Genomic DNA, 22,127 nt, shown 5'->3' with positions numbered 1-22,127 from the left:
TCTAGTAAATGAAAATCGCTTTATTTCGCCAAGACAGTGCGTTCCTCGCTATTACATGCATTTGAATGGAGTTCTCGCCTGAAACAAATTATAGGTTTTCATTTTGTGAATAACTTGAAAATCTTAGCTCAAACAGCTGCAAAACCTATTTCCCCAGCACAGACATGCTGAATTCTATAAGGCAAAGCCTTAAATATCTGTGTCCGAGTCTTCTATCAAAAGTTACAGCTGTCTTCATCTAGTAAATGAAAATCGCTTTATTTCGCCAAGACAGTGCGTTTGTCGCTATTACATGCATTTGAATGGAGTTCTCGCCTGAAACAAAGTATAGGTTTTCATTTTGTGAATAACTTGAAAATCTTAGCTCAAACAGCTGCAAAACCTATTTCCCCAGCACAGAAATGCTGAATTCTATAAGGCAAAGCCTTAAATATCTGTGTCCGAGTCTTCTATCAAAAGCTACAGCTGTCTTTATGAAGTTAATGAAACGAGATTTATTTCGCCAAGACAGTGCGTTTGTCGCTATTACATGCATTTGAATGGAGTTCTCGCCTGAAACAAAGTATAGGTTTTCATTTTGTGAATAACTTGAAAATCTTAGCTCAAACAGCTGCAAAACCTATTTCCCCAGCACAGAAATGCTGAATTCTATAAGGCAAAGCCTTAAATATCTGTGTCCGAGTCTTCTATCAAAAGCTACAGCTGTCTTTATGAAGTTAATGAAACGAGATTTATTTCGCCAAGACAGTGCGTTTGTCGCTATTACATGCATTTGAATGGAGTTCTCGCCTGAAACAAAGTATAGGTTTTCATTTTGTGAATAACTTGAAAATCTTAGCTCAAACAGCTGCAAAACCTATTTCCCCAGCACAGACATGCTGAATTCTATAAGGCAAAGCCTTAAATATCTGTGTCCGAGTCTTCTATCAAAAGTTACAGCTGTCTTCATCTAGTAAATGAAAATCGCTTTATTTCGCCAAGACAGTGCGTTCCTCGTTATTACATGCATTTGAATGGAGTTCTGCCTGAAACAAATTATAGGTTTTCATTTTGTGAATAACTTGAAAATTTTAGCTCAAGCACCTGCAAAACCTATTTCCCCAGCACAGAAATGCTGAATTCTAGAAGGCAAAGCCTTAAATATATGTGTCCGAGTGTTGTATCAAAAGTTACAGCTGTCTTCATCTAGTAAATGAAAATCGCTTTATTTCGCCAAGACAGTGCGTTTGTCGCTATTACATGCATTTGAAAGGAGTTCTCGCCTGAAACAAAGTATAGGTTTTCATTTTGTGAATAACTTGAAAATCTTAGCTCAAACAGCTGCAAAACCTATTTCCCCAGCACAGAAATGCTGAATTCTATAAGACAAAGCCTTAAATATCTGTGTCCGAGTCTTCTATCAAAAGTTACAGCTGTCTTTATGAAGTTAATGAAAATCGCTTTATTTCGCCAAGACAGTGCGTTCCTCGCTATTACATGCATTTGAATGGAGTTCTCGCCTGAAACAAAGTATAGGTTTTCATTTTGTGAATAACTTGAAAATCTTAGCTCAAACAGCTGCAAAACCTATTTCCCCAGCACAGAAATGCTGAATTCTATAAGGCAAAGCCTTAAATATCTGTGTCCGCGTCTTCTATCAAAAGTTACAGCTGTCTTTATGAAGTTAATGAAAATCGCTTTATTTCGCCAAGACAGTGCGTTTCTCGCTATTACATGCATTTGAATGGAGTTCTCGCCTGAAACAAAGTATAGGTTTTCATTTCATTTTCAAGTTATTCACAAAATGAAAACCTATACTTTGTTTCAGGCGAGAACTCCATTTAAATGCATGTAATAGCGAGTCTTTGAATGGAGTTCTCGCCTGAAACAAAGTATAGGTTTTCATTTTGTGAATAACTTGAAAATCTTAGCTCAAACACCTGCAAAACCTATTTCCCCAGCACAGAAATGCTGAATTCTATAAGGCAAAGCCTTAAATATCTGTGTCCAAGTCTTCTATCAAAAGTTACAGCTGTCTTTATGAAGTTAATGAAATTCGCTTTATTTCGCTAAGACAGTGCGTTTCTCGCTATTACATGCATTTGAATGGAGTTCTCGCCTGAAACAAAGTATAGGTTTTCATTTTGTGAATAACTTGAAAATCTTAGCTCAAACAGCTGCAAAACCTATTTCCCCAGCACAGAAATGCTGAATTCTATTAGACAAAGCCTTAAATATCTGTGTCCGAGTCTTCTATCAAAAGTTACAGCTGTCTTCATCTAGTAAATGAAAATCGCTTTATTTCGCCAAGACAGTGCGTTCCTCGCTATTACATGCATTTGAATGGAGTTCTCGCCTGAAACAAATTATAGGTTTTCATTTTGTGAATAACTTGAAAATCTTAGCTCAAACAGCTGCAAAACCTATTTCCCCAGCACAGACATGCTGAATTCTATAAGGCAAAGCCTTAAATATCTGTGTCCGAGTCTTCTATCAAAAGTTACAGCTGTCTTCATCTAGTAAATGAAAATCGCTTTATTTCGCCAAGACAGTGCGTTCCTCGTTATTACATGCATTTGAATGGAGTTCTGCCTGAAACAAATTATAGGTTTTCATTTTGTGAATAACTTGAAAATCTTAGCTCAAGCAGCTGCAAAACCTATTTCCCCAGCACAGAAATGCTGAATTCTATAAGGCAAAGCCTTAAATATATGTGTCCGAGTGTTCTATCAAAAGTTACAGCTGTCTTCATCTAGTAAATGAAAATCGCTTTATTTCGCCAAGACAGTGCGTTTGTCGCTATTACATGCATTTGAATTTAGTTCTCGCCTGAAACAAAGTATAGGTTTTCATTTTGTGAATAACTTGAAAATCTTAGCTCAAACAGCTGCAAAACCTATTTCCCCAGCACAGAAATGCTGAATTCTATAAGGCAAAGCCTTGAATATCTGTGTCCGAGTCTTCTATCAAAAGTTACAGCTGTCTTCATGAAGTTAATGAAAATCGCTTTATTTCGCCAAGACAGTGCGTTCCTCGCTATTACATGCATTTGAATGGAGTTCTCGCCTGAAACAAAGTATAGGTTTTCATTTTGTGAATAACTTGAAAAGCTTAGCTCAAACACCTGCAAAACCTATTTCCCCAGCACAGAAATGCTGAATTCTATAAGGCAAAGCCTTAAATATCTGTGTCCGAGTCTTCTATCAAAAGCTACAGCTGTCTTTATGAAGTTAATGAAAAGAGCTTTATTTCGCCAAGACAGTGCGTTTCTCGCTATTACATGCATTTGAATGGAGTTCTCGCCTGAAACAAATTATAGGTTTTCATTTTGTGAATAACTTGAAAATCTTAGCTCAAACAGCTGCAAAACCTATTTCCCCAGCACAGAAATGCTGAATTCTATAAGGCAAAGCCTTAAATATCTGTGTCCGAGTCTTCTATCAAAAGTTACAGCTGTCTTCATCTAGTAAATGAAAATCGCTTTATTTCGCCAAGACAGTGCGTTCCTCGCTATTACATGCATTTGAATGGAGTTCTCGCCTGAAACAAAGTATAGGTTTTCATTTTGTGAATAACTTGAAAATCTTAGCTCAAACACCTGCAAAACCTATTTCCCCAGCACAGAAATGCTGAATTCTATAAGGCAAAGCCTTAAATATCTGTGTCCGAGTCTTCTATCAAAAGCTACAGCTGTCTTTATGAAGTTAATGAAAAGAGCTTTATTTCGCCAAGACAGTGCGTTTCTCGCTATTACATGCATTTGAATGGAGTTCTCGCCTGAAACAAATTATAGGTTTTCATTTTGTGAATAACTTGAAAATCTTAGCTCAAACAGCTGCAAAACCTATTTCCCCAGCACAGAAATGCTGAATTCTATAAGGCAAAGCCTTAAATATCTGTGTCCGAGTCTTCTATCAAAAGTTACAGCTGTCTTCATCTAGTAAATGAAAATCGCTTTATTTCGCCAAGACAGTGCGTTTGTCGCTATTACATGCATTTGAATTTAGTTCTCGCCTGAAACAAAGTATAGGTTTTCATTTTGTGAATAACTTGAAAATCTTAGCTCAAACAGCTGCAAAACCTATTTCCCCAGCACAGAAATGCTGAATTCTATAAGGCAAAGCCTTGAATATCTGTGTCCGAGTCTTCTATCAAAAGCTACAGCTGTCTTTATGAAGTTAATGAAAAGAGCTTTATTTCGCCAAGACAGTGCGTTTCTCGCTATTACATGCATTTGAATGGAGTTCTCGCCTGAAACAAATTATAGGTTTTCATTTTGTGAATAACTTGAAAATCTTAGCTCAAACAGCTGCAAAACCTATTTCCCCAGCACAGAAATGCTGAATTCTATAAGGCAAAGCCTTAAATATCTGTGTCCGAGTCTTCTATCAAAAGTTACAGCTGTCTTCATCTAGTAAATGAAAATCGCTTTATTTCGCCAAGACAGTGCGTTCCTCGCTATTACATGCATTTGAATGGAGTTCTCGCCTGAAACAAAGTATAGGTTTTCATTTTGTGAATAACTTGAAAATCTTAGCTCAAACAGCTGCAAAACCTATTTCCCCAGCACAGAAATGCTGAATTCTATAAGGCAAAGCCTTGAATATCTGTGTCCGAGTCTTCTATCAAAAGTTACAGCTGTCTTCATGAAGTTAATGAAAATCGCTTTATTTCGCCAAGACAGTGCGTTCCTCGCTATTACATGCATTTGAATGGAGTTCTCGCCTGAAACAAAGTATAGGTTTTCATTTTGTGAATAACTTGAAAAGCTTAGCTCAAACACCTGCAAAACCTATTTCCCCAGCACAGAAATGCTGAATTCTATAAGGCAAAGCCTTAAATATCTGTGTCCGAGTCTTCTATCAAAAGCTACAGCTGTCTTTATGAAGTTAATGAAAAGAGCTTTATTTCGCCAAGACAGTGCGTTTCTCGCTATTACATGCATTTGAATGGAGTTCTCGCCTGAAACAAATTATAGGTTTTCATTTTGTGAATAACTTGAAAATCTTAGCTCAAACAGCTGCAAAACCTATTTCCCCAGCACAGAAATGCTGAATTCTATAAGGCAAAGCCTTAAATATCTGTGTCCGAGTCTTCTATCAAAAGTTACAGCTGTCTTCATCTAGTAAATGAAAATCGCTTTATTTCGCCAAGACAGTGCGTTCCTCGCTATTACATGCATTTGAATGGAGTTCTCGCCTGAAACAAAGTATAGGTTTTCATTTTGTGAATAACTTGAAAATCTTAGCTCAAACAGCTGCAAAACCTATTTCCCCAGCACAGAAATGCTGAATTCTATAAGGCAAAGCCTTGAATATCTGTGTCCGAGTCTTCTATCAAAAGTTACAGCTGTCTTCATGAAGTTAATGAAAATCGCTTTATTTCGCCAAGACAGTGCGTTCCTCGCTATTACATGCATTTGAATGGAGTTCTCGCCTGAAACAAAGTATAGGTTTTCATTTTGTGAATAACTTGAAAAGCTTAGCTCAAACACCTGCAAAACCTATTTCCCCAGCACAGAAATGCTGAATTCTATAAGGCAAAGCCTTAAATATCTGTGTCCGAGTCTTCTATCAAAAGCTACAGCTGTCTTTATGAAGTTAATGAAAAGAGCTTTATTTCGCCAAGACAGTGCGTTTGTCGCTATTACATGCATTTGAATGGAGTTCTCGCCTGAAACAAATTATAGGTTTTCATTTTGTGAATAACTTGAAAATTTTAGCTCAAGCACCTGCAAAACCTATTTCCCCAGCACAGAAATGCTGAATTCTAGAAGGCAAAGCCTTAAATATCTGTGTCCGAGTCTTCTATCAAAAGTTACAGCTGTCTTCATCTAGTAAATGAAAATCGCTTTATTTCGCCAAGACAGTGCGTTCCTCGCTATTACATGCATTTGAATGGAGTTCTCGCCTGAAACAAAGTATAGGTTTTCATTTTGTGAATAACTTGAAAATCTTAGCTCAAGCAGCTGCAAAACCTATTTCCCCAGCACAGAAATGCTGAATTCTATTAGGCAAAGCCTTAAATATCTGTGTCCGAGTCTTCTATCAAAAGTTACAGCTGTCTTTATGAAGTTAATGAAAAGAGCTTTATTTCGCCAAGACAGTGCGATTGTCGCTATTACATGCATTTGAATGGAGTTCTCGCCTGAAACAAATTATAGGTTTTCATTTTGTGAATAACTTGAAAATCTTAGCTCAAACAGCTGCAAAACCTATTTCCCCAGCACAGAAATGCTGAATTCTATAAGGCAAAGCCTTAAATATCTGTGTCCGAGACTTCTATCAAAAGTTACAGCTGTCTTCATCTAGTAAATGAAAATCGCTTTATTTCGCCAAGACAGTGCGTTCCTCGCTATTACATGCATTTGAATGGAGTTCTCGCCTGAAACAAAGTATAGGTTTTCATTTTGTGAATAACTTGAAAATCTTAGCTCAAACAGCTGCAAAACCTATTTCCCCAGCACAGAAATGGTGAATTCTATAAGGCAATGCCTTAAATATCTGTGTCCGAGTCTTCTATCAAAAGTTACAGCTGTCTTCATCTAGTAAATGAAAAGAGCTTTATTTCGCCAAGACAGTGCGTTCCTCGCTATTACATGCATTTGAATGGAGTTCTCGCCTGAAACAAAGTATAGGTTTTCATTTTGTGAATAACTTGAAAATCTTAGCTCAAACAGCTGCAAAACCTATTTCCCCATCACAGAAATGCTGAATTCTATTAGGCAAAGCCTTAAATATCTGTGTCCGAGTCTTCTATCAAAAGTTACAGCTGTCTTTATGAAGTTAATGAAAATCGCTTTATTTCGCCAAGACAGTGCGTTTCTCGCTATTACATGCATTTGAATGGAGTTCTCGCCTGAAACAAAGTATAGGTTTTCATTTCATTTTCAAGTTATTCACAAAATGAAAACCTATACTTTGTTTTAGGCGAGAACTCTATTCAAATGCATGTAATAGTGAGTCTTTGAATGGAGTTCTCGCCTGAAACAAAGTATAGGTTTTCATTTTGTGAATAACTTGAAAATCTTAGCTCAAACAGCTGCAAAACCTATTTCCCCATCACAGAAATGCTGAATTCTATTAGGCAAAGCCTTAAATATCTGTGTCCGAGTCTTCTATCAAAAGTTACAGCTGTCTTTATGAAGTTAATGAAAATCGCTTTATTTCGCCAAGACAGTGCGTTTCTCGCTATTACATGCATTTGAATGGAGTTCTCGCCTGAAACAAAGTATAGGTTTTCATTTCATTTTCAAGTTATTCACAAAATGAAAACCTATACTTTGTTTTAGGCGAGAACTCTATTCAAATGCATGTAATAGTGAGTCTTTGAATGGAGTTCTCGCCTGAAACAAAGTATAGGTTTTCATTTTGTGAATAACTTGAAAATCTTAGCTCAAACAGCTGCAAAACCTATTTCCCCATCACAGAAATGCTGAATTCTATTAGGCAAAGCCTTAAATATCTGTGTCCGAGTCTTCTATCAAAAGTTACAGCTGTCTTTATGAAGTTAATGAAAAGAGCTTTATTTCGCCAAGACAGTGCGTTTGTCGCTATTACATGCATTTGAATGGAGTTCTCGCCTGAAACAAAGTATAGGTTTTCATTTTGTGAATAACTTGAAAATCTTAGCTCAAACAGCTGCAAAACCTATTTCCCCAGCACAGAAATGCTGAATTCTATAAGGCAAAGCCTTAAATATCTGTGTCCAAGTCTTCTATCAAAAGTTACAGCTGTCTTTATGAAGTTAATGAAATTCGCTTTATTTCGCTAAGACAGTGCGTTTCTCGCTATTACATGCATTTGAATGGAGTTCTCGCCTGAAACAAAGTATAGGTTTTCATTTTGTGAATAACTTGAAAATCTTAGCTCAAACAGCTGCAAAACCTATTTCCCCAGCACAGAAATGCTGAATTCTATTAGGCAAAGCCTTAAATATCTGTGTCCGAGTCTTCTATCAAAAGTTACAGCTGTCTTCATCTAGTAAATGAAAATCGCTTTATTTCGCCAAGACAGTGCGTTCCTCGCTATTACATGCATTTGAATGGAGTTCTGCCTGAAACAAATAATAGGTTTTCATTTTGTGAATAACTTGAAAATTTTAGCTCAAGCACCTGCAAAACCTATTTCCCCAGCACAGAAATGCTGAATTCTATAAGGCAAAGCCTTAAATATCTGTGTCCGAGTGTTCTATCAAAACTTACAGCTGTCTTCATCTAGTAAATGAAAATCGCTTTATTTCGCCAAGACAGTGCGTTCCTCGCTATTACATGCATTTGAATGGAGTTCTCACCTGAAACAAAGTATAGGTTTTCATTTTGTGAATAACTTGAAAATCTTAGCTCAAACAGCTGCAAAACCTATTTCCCCAGCACAGAAATGCTGAATTCTATAAGGCAAAGCCTTAAATATCTGTGTCCGAGTCTTCTATCAAAAGTTACAGCTGTCTTCATCTAGTAAATGAAAATCGCTTTATTTCGCCAAGACAGTGCGTTCCTCGCTATTACATGCATTTGAATGGAGTTCTCGCCTGAAACAAAGTATAGGTTTTCATTTTGTGAATAACTTGAAAAGCTTAGCTCAAACAGCTGCAAAACCTATTTCCCCAGCACAGAAATGCTGAATTCTATAAGGCAAAGCCTTAAATATCTGTGTCCGAGTCTTCTATCAAAAGCTACAGCTGTCTTTATGAAGTTAATGAAACGAGCTTTATTTTGCCAAGACAGTGCGTTTGTCGCTATTACATGCATTTGAATGGAGTTCTCGCCTGAAACAAAGTATAGGTTTTCATTTTGTGAATAACTTGAAAATCTTAGCTCAAACAGCTGCAAAACCTATTTCCGAAGCACAGAAATGCTGAATTCTATAAGGCAAAGCCTTAAATATCTGTGTCCGAGTCTTCTATCAAAAGTTACAGCTGTCTTCATCTAGTAAATGAAAATCGCTTTATTTCGCCAAGACAGTGCGTTCCTCGCTATTACATGCATTTGAATGGAGTTCTGCCTGAAACAAATTACAGGTTTTCATTTTGTGAATAACTTGAAAATTTTAGCTCAAGCACCTGCAAAACCTATTTCCCCAGCACAGAAATGCTGAATTCTACAAGGCAAAGCCTTAAATATCTGTGTCCGAGTCTTCTATCAAAAGTTACAGCTGTCTTTATGAAGTTAATGAAAATCGCTTTATTTCGCCAAGACAGTGCGTTTCTCGCTATTACATGCATTTGAATGGAGTTCTCGCCTGAAACAAAGTATAGGTTTTCATTTTGTGAATAACTTGAAAATCTTAGCTCAAACAGCTGCAAAACCTATTTCCCCAGCACAGAAATGCTGAATTCTATAAGGCAAAGCCTTAAATATCTGTGTCCGAGTCTTCTATCAAAAGTTACAGCTGTCTTTATGAAGTTAATGAAAATCGTTTTATTTCGCCAAGACAGTGCGTTTCTCGCTATTACATGCATTTGAATGGAGTTCTCGCCTGAAACAAAGTATAGGTTTTCATTTTGTGAATAACTTGAAAATCTTAGCTCAAACAGCTGCAAAACCTATTTCCCCAGCACAGACATGCTGAATTTTATAAGGCAAAGCCTTAAATATCTGTGTCCGAGTCTTCTATCAAAAGTTACAGCTGTCTTCATCTAGTAAATGAAAATCGCTTTATTTCGCCAAGACAGTGCGTTCCTCGTTATTACATGCATTTGAATGGAGTTCTCGCCTGAAACAAAGTATAGGTTTTCATTTCATTTTCAAGCTATTCACAAAATGAAAACCTATACTTTGTTTCAGGCGAAAACTCCATTCAAATGCATGTAATAGCGAGTCTTTGAATGGAGTTCTCGCCTGAAACAAAGTATAGGTTTTCATTTTGTGAATAACTTGAAAATCTTAGCTCAAACAGCTGCAAAACCTATTTCCCCAGCACAGAAATGCTGAATTCTATAAGGCAAAGCCTTAAATATCTGTGTCCAAGTCTTCTATCAAAAGTTACAGCTGTCTTTATGAAGTTAATGAAATTCGCTTTATTTCGCTAAGACAGTGCGTTTCTCGCTATTACATGCATTTGAATGGAGTTCTCGCCTGAAACAAAGTATAGGTTTTCATTTTGTGAATAACTTGAAAATCTTAGCTCAAACAGCTGCAAAACCTATTTCCCCAGCACAGAAATGCTGAATTCTATAAGGCAAAGCCTTAAATATCTGTGTCCGAGTCTTCTATCAAAAGTTACAGCTGTCTTCATCTAGTAAATGAAAATCGCTTTATTTCGCCAAGACAGTGCGTTCCTCGCTATTACATGCATTTGAATGGAGTTCTCGCCTGAAACAAATTATAGGTTTTCATTTTGTGAATAACTTGAAAATCTTAGCTCAAACAGCTGCAAAACCTATTTCCCCAGCACAGAAATGCTGAATTCTATAAGGCAAAGCCTTAAATATCTGTGTCCGAGTCTTCTATCAAAAGTTACAGCTGTCTTCATCTAGTAAATGAAAATCGCTTTATTTCGCCAAGACAGTGCGTTTGTCGCTATTACATGCATTTGAATGGAGTTCTCGCCTGAAACAAAGTATAGGTTTTCATTTTGTGAATAACTTGAAAATCTTAGCTCAAACAGCTGCAAAACCTATTTCCCCAGCACAGAAATGCTGAATTCTATAAGGCAAAGCCTTAAATATCTGTGTCCGAGTCTTCTATCAAAAGCTACAGCTGTCTTTATGAAGTTAATGAAACGAGATTTATTTCGCCAAGACAGTGCGTTTGTCGCTATTACATGCATTTGAATGGAGTTCTCGCCTGAAACAAAGTATAGGTTTTCATTTTGTGAATAACTTGAAAATCTTAGCTCAAACAGCTGCAAAACCTATTTCCCCAGCACAGACATGCTGAATTTTATAAGGCAAAGCCTTAAATATCTGTGTCCGAGTCTTCTATCAAAAGTTACAGCTGTCTTCATCTAGTAAATGAAAATCGCTTTATTTCGCCAAGACAGTGCGTTCCTCGTTATTACATGCATTTGAATGGAGTTCTGCCTGAAACAAATTATAGGTTTTCATTTTGTGAATAACTTGAAAATTTTAGCTCAAGCACCTGCAAAACCTATTTCCCCAGCACAGAAATGCTGAATTCTAGGAGGCAAAGCCTTAAATATATGTGTCCGAGTCTTCTATCAAAAGTTACAGCTGTCTTCATCTAGTAAATGAAAATCGCTTTATTTCGCCAAGACAGTGCGTTTGTCGCTATTACATGCATTTGAATGGAGTTCTCGCCTGAAACAAAGTATAGGTTTTCATTTTGTGAATAACTTGAAAATCTTAGCTCAAACAGCTGCAAAACCTATTTCCCCAGCACAGAAATGCTGAATTCTATAAGGCAAAGCCTTAAATATCTGTGTCCGAGTCTTCTATCAAAAGTTACAGCTGTCTTTATGAAGTTAATGAAAATCGCTTTATTTCGCCAAGACAGTGCGTTTCTCGCTATTACATGCATTTGAATGGAGTTCTCGCCTGAAACAAAGTATAGGTTTTCATTTTGTGAATAACTTGAAAATCTTAGCTCAAACAGCTGCAAAACCTATTTCCCCAGCACAGAAATGCTGAATTCTATAAGGCAAAGCCTTAAATATCTGTGTCCGAGTCTTCTATCAAAAGCTACAGCTGTCTTTATGAAGTTAATGAAACGAGATTTATTTCGCCAAGACAGTGCGTTTGTCGCTATTACATGCATTTGAATGGAGTTCTCGCCTGAAACAAAGTATAGGTTTTCATTTTGTGAATAACTTGAAAATCTTAGCTCAAACAGCTGCAAAACCTATTTCCCCAGCACAGACATGCTGAATTCTATAAGGCAAAGCCTTAAATATCTGTGTCCGAGTCTTCTATCAAAAGTTACAGCTGTCTTCATCTAGTAAATGAAAATCGCTTTATTTCGCCAAGACAGTGCGTTCCTCGTTATTACATGCATTTGAATGGAGTTCTGCCTGAAACAAATTATAGGTTTTCATTTTGTGAATAACTTGAAAATTTTAGCTCAAGCACCTGCAAAACCTATTTCCCCAGCACAGAAATGCTGAATTCTAGAAGGCAAAGCCTTAAATATATGTGTCCGAGTGTTGTATCAAAAGTTACAGCTGTCTTCATCTAGTAAATGAAAATCGCTTTATTTCGCCAAGACAGTGCGTTTGTCGCTATTACATGCATTTGAAAGGAGTTCTCGCCTGAAACAAAGTATAGGTTTTCATTTTGTGAATAACTTGAAAATCTTAGCTCAAACAGCTGCAAAACCTATTTCCCCAGCACAGAAATGCTGAATTCTATAAGACAAAGCCTTAAATATCTGTGTCCGAGTCTTCTATCAAAAGTTACAGCTGTCTTTATGAAGTTAATGAAAATCGTTTTATTTCGCCAAGACAGTGCGTTTCTCGCTATTACATGCATTTGAATGGAGTTCTCGCCTGAAACAAAGTATAGGTTTTCATTTTGTGAATAACTTGAAAATCTTAGCTCAAACAGCTGCAAAACCTATTTCCCCAGCACAGAAATGCTGAATTCTATAAGGCAAAGCCTTAAATATCTGTGTCCGAGTCTTCTATCAAAAGTTACAGCTGTCTTTATGAAGTTAATGAAAATCGCTTTATTTCGCCAAAACAGTGCGTTTCTCGCTATTACATGCATTTGAATGGAGTTCTCGCCTGAAACAAAGTATAGGTTTTCATTTCATTTTCAAGCTATTCACAAAATGAAAACCTATACTTTGTTTCAGGCGAAAACTCCATTCAAATGCATGTAATAGCGAGTCTTTGAATGGAGTTCTCGCCTGAAACAAAGTATAGGTTTTCATTTTGTGAATATTTTGTGAATAACTTGAAAATTTTAGCTCAAACAGCTGCAAAACCTATTTCCCCAGCACAGAAATGCTGAATTCTATAAGGCAAAGCCTTAAATATATGTGTCCGAGTGTTCTATCAAAAGTTACAGCTGTCTTCATCTAGTAAATGAAAATCGCTTTATTTCGCCAAGACAGTGCGTTCCTCGCTATTACATGCATTTGAATGGAGTTCTCACCTGAAACAAAGTATAGGTTTTCATTTTGTGAATAACTTGAAAATCTTAGCTCAAACAGCTGCAAAACCTATTTCCCCAGCACAGAAATGCTGAATTCTATAAGGCAAAGCCTTAAATATCTGTGTCCGAGTCTTCTATCAAAAGTTACAGCTGTCTTCATCTAGTAAATGAAAATCGCTTTATTTCGCCAAGACAGTGCGTTCCTCGCTATTACATGCATTTGAATGGAGTTCTCGCCTGAAACAAATTATAGGTTTTCATTTTGTGAATAACTTGAAAATCTTAGCTCAAACAGCTGCAAAACCTATTTCCCCAGCACAGACATGCTGAATTCTATAAGGCAAAGCCTTAAATATCTGTGTCCGAGTCTTCTATCAAAAGTTACAGCTGTCTTCATCTAGTAAATGAAAATCGCTTTATTTCGCCAAGACAGTGCGTTCCTCGTTATTACATGCATTTGAATGGAGTTCTGCCTGAAACAAATTATAGGTTTTCATTTTGTGAATAACTTGAAAATTTTAGCTCAAACAGCTGCAAAACCTATTTCCCCAGCACAGAAATGCTGAATTCTATAAGGCAAAGCCTTAAATATCTGTGTCCGAGTCTTCTATCAAAAGCTACAGCTGTCTTTATGAAGTTAATGAAACGAGATTTATTTCGCCAAGACAGTGCGTTTGTCGCTATTACATGCATTTGAATGGAGTTCTCGCCTGAAACAAAGTATAGGTTTTCATTTTGTGAATAACTTGAAAATCTTAGCTCAAACAGCTGCAAAACCTATTTCCCCAGCACAGAAATGCTGAATTCTATAAGGCAAAGCCTTAAATATCTGTGTTCGAGTCTTCTATCAAAAGTTACAGCTGTCTTTATGAAGTTAATGAAAATCGTTTTATTTCGCCAAGACAGTGCGTTTCTCGCTATTACATGCATTTGAATGGAGTTCTCGCCTGAAACAAAGTATAGGTTTTCATTTTGTGAATAACTTGAAAATCTTAGCTCAAACAGCTGCAAAACCTATTTCCCCAGCACAGAAATGCTGAATTCTATTAGGCAAAGCCTTAAATATCTGTGTCCGAGTCTTCTATCAAAAGTTACAGCTGTCTTCATCTAGTAAATGAAAATCGCTTTATTTCGCCAAGACAGTGCGTTCCTCGCTATTACATGCATTTGAATGGAGTTCTGCCTGAAACAAAGTATAGGTTTTCATTTTGTGAATAACTTGAAAATCTTAGCTCAAACAGCTGCAAAACCTATTTCCCCAGCACAGAAATGCTGAATTCTATTAGGCAAAGCCTTAAATATCTGTGTCCGAGTCTTCTATCAAAAGTTACAGCTGTCTTCATCTAGTAAATGAAAATCGCTTTATTTCGCCAAGACAGTGCGTTCCTCGCTATTACATGCATTTGAATGGAGTTCTCGCCTGAAACAAAGTATAGGTTTTCATTTTGTGAATAACTTGAAAATCTTAGCTCAAACAGCTGCAAAACCTATTTCCCCAGCACAGAAATGCTGAATTCTATTAGGCAAAGCCTTAAATATCTGTGTCCGAGTCTTCTATCAAAAGTTACAGCTGTCTTTATGAAGTTAATGAAAAGAGCTTTATTTCGCCAAGACAGTGCGTTCCTCGCTATTACATGCATTTGAATGGAGTTCTCGCCTGAAACAAAGTATAGGTTTTCATTTTGTGAATAACTTGAAAATCTTAGCTCAAACAGCTGCAAAACCTATTTCCGAAGCACAGAAATGCTGAATTCTATAAGGCAAAGCCTAAAATATCTGTGTCCGAGTCTTCTATCAAAAGCTACAGCTGTCTTTATGAAGTTAATGAAACGAGCTTTATTTCGCCAAGACAGTGCGTTCCTCGCTATTACATGCATTTGAATGGAGTTCTCGCCTGAAACAAAGTATAGGTTTTCATTTTGTGAATAACTTGAAAATCTTAGCTCAAACAGCTGCAAAACCTATTTCCCCAGCACAGAAATGCTGAATTCTATAAGGCAAAGCCTTAAATATCTGTGTCCGAGTCTTCTATCAAAAGTTACAGCTGTCTTTATGAAGTTAATGAAAAGAGCTTTATTTCACCAAGACAGTGCGTTTGTCGCTATTACATGCATTTGAATGGAGTTCTCGCCTGAAACAAAGTATAGGTTTTCATTTTGTGAATAACTTGAAAATCTTAGCTCAAACAGCTGCAAAACCTATTTCCCCAGCACAGAAATGCTGAATTCTATTAGGCAAAGCCTTAAATATCTGTGTCCGAGTCTTCTATCAAAAGTTACAGCTGTCTTTATGAAGTTAATGAAAAGAGCTTTATTTCGCCAAGACAGTGCGTTTGTCGCTATTACATGCATTTGAATGGAGTTCTCGCCTGAAACAAAGTATAGGTTTTCATTTTGTGAATAACTTGAAAATCTTAGCTCAAACAGCTGCAAACCCTATTTCCCCAGCACAGAAATGCTGAATTCTATTAGGCAAAGCCTTAAATATCTGTGTCCGAGTCTTCTATCAAAAGTTACAGCTGTCTTCATCTAGTAAATGAAAATCGCTTTATTTCGCCAAGACAGTGCGTTCCTCGCTATTACATGCATTTGAATGGAGTTCTCGCTTGAAACAAAGTATAGGTTTTCATTTTGTGAATAACTTGAAAATCTTAGCTCAAACAGCTGCAAAACCTATTTCCCCAGCACAGAAATGCTGAATTCTATTAGGCAAAGCCTTAAATATCTGTGTCCGAGTCTTCTATCAAAAGTTACAGCTGTCTTCATCTAGTAAATGAAAATCGCTTTATTTCGCCAAGACAGTGCGTTCCTCGCTATTACATGCATTTGAATGGAGTTCTCGCCTGAAACAAATTATAGGTTTTCATTTTGTGAATAACTTGAAAATCTTAGCTCAAACAGCTGCAAAACCTATTTCCCCAGCACAGAAATGCTGAATTGTATAATGCAAAGCCTTAAATATCTGTGTCCGAGTCTTCTATCAAAAGTTACAGCTGTCTTCATCTAGTAAATGAAAATCGCTTTATTTCGCCAAGACAGTGCGTTCCTCGCTATTACATGCATTTGAATGGAGTTCTCGCTTGAAACAAAGTATAGGTTTTCATTTTGTGAATAACTTGAAAATCTTAGCTCAAACAGCTGCAAAACCTATTTCCCCAGCACAGAAATGCTGAATTCTATAAGGCAAAGCCTTAAATATCTGTGTCCGAGTCTTCTATCAAAAGTTACAGCTGTCTTTATGAAGTTAATGAAAAGAGCTTTATTTTTCCAAGACAGTGCGTTTGGCGCTATTACATGCATTTGAATGGAGTTCTCGCCTGAAACAAAGTATAGGTTTTCATTTTGTGAATAACTTGAAAATCTTAGCTCAAACAGCTGCAAAACCTATTTCCCCAGCACAGAAATGCTGAATTCTATTAGGCAAAGCCTTAAATATCTGTGTCCGAGTCTTCTATCAAAAGTTACAGCTGTCTTTATGAAGTTAATGAAACGAGCTTTATTTCGCCAAGACAGTGCGTTTGGCGCTATTACATGCATTTGAATGGAGTTCTCGCCTGAAACAAAGTATAGGTTTTCATTTTGTGAATAACTTGAAAATCTTAGCTCAAACAGCTGCAAACCCTATTTCCCCAGCACAGAAATGCTGAATTCTATTAGGCAAAGCCTTAAATATCTGTGTCCGAGTCTTCTATCAAAAGTTACAGCTGTCTTCATCTAGTAAATGAAAATCGCTTTATTTCGCCAAGACAGTGCGTTCCTCGCTATTACATGCATTTGAATGGAGTTCTCGCTTGAAACAAAGTATAGGTTTTCATTTTGTGAATAACTTGAAAATCTTAGCTCAAACAGCTGCAAAACCTATTTCCCCAGCACAGAAATGCTGAATTCTATTAGGCAAAGCCTTAAATATCTGTGTCCGAGTCTTCTATCAAAAGTTACAGCTGTCTTCATCTAGTAAATGAAAATCGCTTTATTTCGCCAAGACAGTGCGTTCCTCGCTATTACATGCATTTGAATGGAGTTCTCGCCTGAAACAAATTATAGGTTTTCATTTTGTGAATAACTTGAAAATCTTAGCTCAAACAGCTGCAAAACCTATTTCCCCAGCACAGAAATGCTGAATTCTATTAGGCAAAGCCTTAAATATCTGTGTCCGAGTCTTCTATCAAAAGTTACAGCTGTCTTCATCTAGTAAATGAAAATCGCTTTATTTCGCCAAGACAGTGCGTTCCTCGCTATTACATGCATTTGAATGGAGTTCTCGCCTGAAACAAATTATAGGTTTTCATTTTGTGAATAACTTGAAAATCTTAGCTCAAACAGCTGCAAAACCTATTTCCCCAGCACAGAAATGCTGAATTGTATAATGCAAAGCCTTAAATATCTGTGTCCGAGTCTTCTATCAAAAGTTACAGCTGTCTTCATCTAGTAAATGAAAATCGCTTTATTTCGCCAAGACAGTGCGTTCCTCGCTATTACATGCATTTGAATGGAGTTCTCGCTTGAAACAAAGTATAGGTTTTCATTTTGTGAATAACTTGAAAATCTTAGCTCAAACACCTGCAAAACCTATTTCCCCAGCACAGAAATGCTGAATTCTATAAGGCAAAGCCTTAAATATCTGTGTCCGAGTCTTCTATCAAAAGTTACAGCTGTCTTTATGAAGTTAATGAAAAGAGCTTTATTTTTCCAAGACAGTGCGTTTGGCGCTATTACATGCATTTGAATGGAGTTCTCGCCTGAAACAAAGTATAGGTTTTCATTTTGTGAATAACTTGAAAATCTTAGCTCAAACAGCTGCAAAACCTATTTCCCCAGCACAGAAATGCTGAATTCTATTAGGCAAAGCCTTAAATATCTGTGTCCGAGTCTTCTATCAAAAGTTACAGCTGTCTTTATGAAGTTAATGAAACGAGCTTTATTTCGCCAAGACAGTGCGTTTGGCGCTATTACATGCATTTGAATGGAGTTCTCGCCTGAAACAAAGTATAGGTTTTCATTTTGTGAATAACTTGAAAATCTTAGCTCAAACAGCTGCAAACCCTATTTCCCCAGCACAGAAATGCTGAATTCTATTAGGCAAAGCCTTAAATATCTGTGTCCGAGTCTTCTATCAAAAGTTACAGCTGTCTTCATCTAGTAAATGAAAATCGCTTTATTTCGCCAAGACAGTGCGTTCCTCGCTATTACATGCATTTGAATGGAGTTCTCGCTTGAAACAAAGTATAGGTTTTCATTTTGTGAATAACTTGAAAATCTTAGCTCAAACAGCTGCAAAACCTATTTCCCCAGCACAGAAATGCTGAATTCTATTAGGCAAAGCCTTAAATATCTGTGTCCGAGTCTTCTATCAAAAGTTACAGCTGTCTTCATCTAGTAAATGAAAATCGCTTTATTTCGCCAAGACAGTGCGTTCCTCGCTATTACATGCATTTGAATGGAGTTCTCGCCTGAAACAAATTATAGGTTTTCATTTTGTGAATAACTTGAAAATCTTAGCTCAAACAGCTGCAAAACCTATTTCCCCAGCACAGAAATGCTGAATTCTATAAGGCAAAGCCTTAAATATCTGTGTCCGAGTCTTCTATCAAAAGTTACAGCTGTCTTCATCTAGTAAATGAAAATCGCTTTATTTCGCCAAGACAGTGCGTTCCTCGCTATTACATGCATTTGAATGGAGTTCTCGCCTGAAACAAAGTATAGGTTTTCATTTTGTGAATAACTTGAAAATCTTAGCTCAAACAGCTGCAAAACCTATTTCCCCAGCACAGAAATGCTGAATTCTATTAGGCAAAGTCTTAAATATCTGTGTCCGAGTCTTCTATCAAAAGTTACAGCTGTCTTCATCTAGTAAATGAAAATCGCTTTATTTCGCCAAGACAGTGCGTTCCTCGCTATTACATGCATTTGAATGGAGTTCTCGCTTGAAACAAAGTATAGGTTTTCATTTTGTGAATAACTTGAAAATCTTAGCTCAAACAGCTGCAAAACCTATTTCCCCAGCACAGAAATGCTGAATTCTATTAGGCAAAGCCTTAAATATCTGTGTCCGAGTCTTCTATCAAAAGTTACAGCTGTCTTTATGAAGTTAATGAAAAGAGCTTTATTTCGCCAAGACAGTGCGTTTGGCGCTATTACATGCATTTGAATGGAGTTCTCGCCTGAAACAAATTATAGGTTTTCATTTTGTGAATAACTTGAAAATCTTAGCTCAAACAGCTGCAAAACCTATTTCCCCAGCACAGAAATGCTGAATTCTACAAGGCAAAGCCTTAAATATCTGTGTCCGAGTCTTCTATCAAAAGTTACAGCTGTCTTCATCTAGTAAATGAAAATCGCTTTATTTCGCCAAGACAGTGCGTTCCTCGCTATTACATGCATTTGAATGGAGTTCTCGCCTGAAACAAAGTATAGGTTTTCATTTTGTGAATAACTTGAAAAGCTTAGCTCAAACACCTGCAAAACCTATTTCCCCAGCACAGAAATGCTGAATTCTATAAGGCAAAGCCTTAAATATCTGTGTCCGAGTCTTCTATCAAAAGTTACAGCTGTCTTCATCTAGTAAATGAAAATCGCTTTATTTCGCCAAGGCAGTGCGTTCCTCGCTATTACATGCATTTGAATGGAGTTCTCGCCTGAAACAAAGTATAGGTTTTCATTTTGTGAATAACTTGAAAATCTTAGCTCAAACAGCTGCAAAACCTATTTCCCCAGCACAGAAATGCTGAATTCTATAAGGCAAAGCCTTAAATATCTGTGTCCGAGTCTTCTATCAAAAGTTACGGCTGTCTTCATCTAGTAAATGAAAATCGCTTTATTTCGCCAAGACAGTGCGTTCCTCGCTATTACATGCATTTGAATGGAGTTCTCGCTTGAAACAAAGTATAGGTTTTCATTTTGTGAATAACTTGAAAATCTTAGCTCAAACAGCTGCAAAACCTATTTCCCCAGCACAGAAATGCTGAATTCTATTAGGCAAAGCCTTAAATATCTGTGTCCGAGTCTTCTATCAAAAGTTACAGCTGTCTTCATCTAGTAAATGAAAATCGCTTTATTTCGCCAAGACAGTGCGTTCCTCGCTATTACATGCATTTGAATGGAGTTCTCGCTTGAAACGAGGTATAGGTTTTCATTTTGTGAATAACTTGAAAATCTTAGCTCAAACAGCTGCAAAACCTATTTCCCCAGCACAGAAATGCTGAATTCTATAAGGCAAAGCCTTAAATATCTGTGTCCGAGTCTTCTATCAAAAGTTACAGCTGTCTTTATGAAGTTAATGAAAATCGCTTTATTTCGCCAAGACAGTGCGTTTGGCGCTATTACATGCATTTGAATGGAGTTCTCGCCTGAAACAAATTATAGGTTTTCATTTTGTGAATAACTTGAAAATCTTAGCTCAAACAGCTGCAAAACCTATTTCCCCAGCACAGAAATGCTGAATTCTACAAGGCAAAGCCTTAAATATCTGTGTCCGAGTCTTCTATCAAAAGTTACAGCTGTCTTCATCTAGTAAATGAAAATCGCTTTATTTCGCCAAGACAGTGCGTTCCTCGCTATTACATGCATTTGAACGGCGTTCTCGCCTGAAACAAAGTATAGGTTTTCATTTTGTGAATAACTTGAAAAGCTTAGCTCAAACACCTGCAAAACCTATTTCCCCAGCACAGAAATGCTGAATTCTATAAGGCAAAGCCTTAAATATCTGTGTCCGAGTCTTCTATCAAAAGTTACAGCTGTCTTCATCTAGTAAATGAAAATCGCTTTATTTCGCCAAGACAGTGCGTTCCTCGCTATTACATGCATTTGAATGGAGTTCTCGCCTGAAACAAAGTACAGGTTTTCATTTTGTGAATAACTTGAAAATCTTAGCTCAAACAGCTGCAAAACCTATTTCCCCAGCACAGAAATGCTGAATTCTATAAGGCAAAGCCTTAAATATCTGTGTCCGAGTCTTCTATCAAAAGTTACAGCTGTCTTTATGAAGTTAATGAAAAGAGCTTTATTTCGCCAAGACAGTGCGTTCCTCGCTATTACATGCATTTGAATGGAGTTCTCGCCTGAAACAAAGTACAGGTTTTCATTTTGTGAATAACTTGAAAATCTTAGCTCAAACAGCTGCAAAACATATTTCCCCAGCACAGAAATGCTGAATTCTACAAGGCAAAGCCTTAAATATCTGTGTCCGAGTCTTCTATCAAAAGTTACAGCTGTCTTCATCTAGTAAATGAAAATCGCTTTATTTCGCCAAGACAGTGCGTTCCTCGCTATTACATGCATTTGAATGGAGTTCTTGCTTGAAACAAAGTATAGGTTTTCATTTTGTGAATAACTTGAAAATCTTAGCTCAAACAGCTGCAAAACCTATTTCCCCAGCACAGAAATGCTGAATTCTATAAGGCAAAGCCTTAAATATCTGTGTCCGAGTCTTCTATCAAAAGTTACAGCTGTCTTTATGAAGTTAATGAAAATCGCTTTATTTCGCCAAGACAGTGCGTTTGGCGCTATTACATGCATTTGAATGGAGTTCTCGCCTGAAACAAATTATAGGTTTTCATTTTGTGAATAACTTGAAAATCTTAGCTCAAACAGCTGCAAAACCTATTTCCCCAGCACAGAAATGCTGAATTCTACAAGGCAAAGCCTTAAATATCTGTGTCCGAGTCTTCTATCAAAAGTTACAGCTGTCTTCATCTAGTAAATGAAAATCGCTTTATTTCGCCAAGACAGTGCGTTCCTCGCTATTACATGCATTTGAATGGAGTTCTCGCCTGAAACAAAGTATAGGTTTTCATTTTGTGAATAACTTGAAAATCTTAGCTCAAACAGCTGCAAAACCTATTTCCCCAGCACAGAAATGCTGAATTCTATAAGGCAAAGCCTTAAATATCTGTGTCCGAGTCTTCTATCAAAAGTTACAGCTGTCTTCATCTAGTAAATGAAAATCGCTTTATTTCGCCAAGGCAGTGCGTTCCTCGCTATTACATGCATTTGAATGGAGTTCTCGCCTGAAACAAAGTATAGGTTTTCATTTTGTGAATAACTTGAAAATCTTAGCTCAAACAGCTGCAAAACCTATTTCCCCAGCACAGAAATGCT

The sequence above is a fragment of the Pelmatolapia mariae genome, linkage group LG7 (genome assembly GCF_036321145.2).
Source record: "Pelmatolapia mariae isolate MD_Pm_ZW linkage group LG7, Pm_UMD_F_2, whole genome shotgun sequence".
NCBI lineage: Eukaryota > Metazoa > Chordata > Actinopteri > Cichliformes > Cichlidae > Pelmatolapia > Pelmatolapia mariae.
The sequence above is the reverse complement of the archived record's forward strand: the minus strand, read 5'-3'. Positions refer to the sequence as shown.